The sequence below is a fragment of the Uranotaenia lowii genome, chromosome 2 (genome assembly GCF_029784155.1).
Source record: "Uranotaenia lowii strain MFRU-FL chromosome 2, ASM2978415v1, whole genome shotgun sequence".
Taxonomy (NCBI): domain Eukaryota; kingdom Metazoa; phylum Arthropoda; class Insecta; order Diptera; family Culicidae; genus Uranotaenia; species Uranotaenia lowii.
This window is the reverse complement of record NC_073692.1, coordinates 17261645-17264885: the sequence shown is the minus strand read 5'-3', so window position 1 is coordinate 17264885 and position 3241 is coordinate 17261645.

Here is a 3241-nt window from a genome sequence, read left to right as displayed (position 1 = left end):
ACGATTTTCAAATCGTTCTCTTGTATTTTTTCGATAGGTACGAAGAAGGTATTGAATTAAGCCCAATTGGTGTAGTTTCCGTCGCTTTAGAGAGAAATGAAATTAATGTTTGTATATTGCCTCCACTTTGGTAGGCAAATGCTGTTTTTTCATCTTTTATACGATCATTCTATAAGATATATGAAACGTATATATCAAAAGAGCATAAGAATATTGCTACAAAAATGTTTGCTGGGTTTTGTTTAGAATCCAAATCTAGTTTTTCCAACGGTGTATTTTGAATATTGTAAGAATCAATCTTTTTTTTAATCAATGGTAACAAAAAATATATTAAAAATATTAAAATTGAAAATATTGAATAAATGGACTCCTGAGAAAAAAATAACAATAGTTTTTTTTTTATTTGATGTTCCATGAAATATTTAAATTTCAATGCAATTTTTAAGGAATTTAAAAAAAACTCAATCTGAACCATACAAGTAGAAGTGAAAACGATTTGCAGTCTTTGATAAGGGGCTTGTGATATAGCTCAGTTGACAAGTCCGTTGCCTCCTGAGCCGATGTCCACGATTTCGAGTCCAAGAGTAAACGTCGAACACAGTTGTACCGGATAAGTTTTTCAATAACGATCCGCCAACTGCAACATTGTTAGAAAGTCGCGAATGCTATAAAGATCAAAATCGAAACAATAACAAAAACAAGTGTTCAATAAAGTAGTTTAATAAATCATTCCAGATTGCCCGGTTTTATCCGGGCATGTCCAGCTTTTCAAAAACGATTTTTGGAAAAGTTCGGTCCACATCCAAATCCAAACCATGAGCTTAAATTAAGTTAAATTTGGTAATTATTGGTTACCTGATTAGAAACTCGTGGCGGCGAAGCCTAGCCGCCGAAATCCGAGCTGTCGACGAAAATCTTAACTGGGACCAAGCACAGATGCTGGCGTCCGGATCGAACAGTCTTTTACCACGACTCTATGCGGCGGAGAATCGACGCGGGATTGTTAAGTAAGTAAGAAATGATTTCGAATAAAGCTTGTTTCATCGAAATAAACTTGCAAACCTTCATAATTTTCATGGAAAATTAATGATAAATACCTGGTTAAAGGCCGCCTGGTTTTTGGGTAAAAATGTCCAATGGTTAGGAATATTTTTTAGAAGTTAGTCTCCTACAAAATGAGCGTTTTTCTCAAGTTAAATGCCGTATTGAAAAGCACGTTACCTACTCAGTTTTTTACGAAAAGTCGCAGGTTATGTAAAATAATGGACAGATAACTGTGATAGTTTCACTACGGAAGAATCTACAGACTACTCATTAACTCATAGCATGCATCTCATCTGAAGAGAAAAAAGGGGGAAATGCTGACTAAATTAACCTTTTTACTCCGAAGCAGTTTTTTTTTCTATAATTAAATAGTATGTTAAAAAAAATGTAAACCTTTGAGTCTTTGATCACATTTAAAATTTCAAGTGTGATACGTGCAGCCAGTATTTACCAAAAGCACATAAATTTTGAACGAAGTTTCAGTAACGGACATATTTTTTTTTATTTTCGATTAAGAGTTGTTCATCGTTGATTTATTTTTTATCAATCTTTGTTTTCCAGAGGTGAACCAGCCTGTGGCTGAAACCTCTTAAATAAAGACACAAAAAAAATTTTGTTTTGAAACTTTAAAAGTATCCTTGAACAGATTTTACCAGTTAAAATGTACTGTTTCTTCAACATTTGTCACGAATTTTCTATGAATGCTACCAAATCATATTATTACAGGTTTATGCTGGTCAAACAGCAGCAGTTTTAGCAAGCATTGATGAATAAAACATAATGTATTGAATTTTATTTTTCATTTACTCATGGGTTATTTTCGTAAAACTAATGTTCATTGATCATTCATAAATTTATTTATAAATATGGCTCTTTGAAATCAGTTTAAGTTTTTGGCTTTTTCGACTCAAAAGGTTGCCGACCCGTTCTAGGGTTTGAGAAATTTAAAAATGGCCCCAAATCGATTCTGTCTACTGCTACATTCAATACAACATCCCTTTGGCATTATGAGGGAATTATGTAAAATTGTCTAGATCCTTCTTCCTTCGGCACCTCTAAATGAAAATGTGGATAATTCTTTAAAACAATTGATGGCAACCAAACAGTGAAACTTTTCGATGGTCCTTAAACAGAGAAGAGTTTTCCCTTTAATTGTTCTTTAAAAGAAATAAATATTTTGATTTGTAATAATTAGTCTAACAAAATTATGTATTTGCCAATTTCTTGGCTAATGGCATAACGACTCATGACTAACTTTTAAGGATTTTAATGAAATTTTGGGTTGTAGATTATAATTTCAGGTGTGTAATTGAACACTTAAGTTCGTCTTACTTCCCTGGTTTTTGAGTCTTCTGAAAAAAAAGCACGAATCTTATTCCAAAGCTTGTAAACCATTATAGCTAAATGGGTAGATTCTTTTTTAACGTTTAATTTCAATATCTAAGTACAACATCTGGCACCACTGCCAAACCATTCAACAATTCCAAAAACGACGCTGCCAAACTGGCTTCCACGGTCCCTGTCCATATTGATTAATTGAGTCCATACTGCAGCTGCCACGCGGAGCTGTTGATGAAAAACTAGATTGATATTTTCCATATCGGAGAATCGGAGTTGGTTTAAGTTGAGTAGACATAGGGCCTATTGCAGGCATCATCGGTTGATTTTTCCCACTTTGGCGTGTGGTATGTTTTTCGTTTAGGAAAATTATGCTTTTAGCACGCGCATGTTGCGTCCTCCAGCAACACCGATTGGTTGTGGTTGGTGCCGAGTATTTTGAAAAACTAAAATTGGCCACTCATCGCCCAACGACATGGAATGGAACAAGTTCCTTCGTTCGTCGTCCTCCGATTTGAGATCGCGCTGGGTGATGATATTATTTAAATTGATTACCCGATCGAGGTATCGATCTTCTTGCTAAACACTTACAGAAAGGATATCAGGGGCAGGGCAGGGCAGGGCGAAGCACAAAAACGAAATATGGCAGACAGGTATTCGAGCTATGGCGATCCTACGATCGATTCAAGACAAGTCCACCAGCCAAAGCCAAAGTCAGACACCCAACGCTTCGCCACATTTGCAGCCAAGAATGCAATCTCGTCGTTCAGGGTGACGTGCACTAATATGGCCGGTGGTGTTATTAATTTTTCTTGCGATAAATATTTGTAGCAGCTACGGGCAAGCGATTAAAAAATTG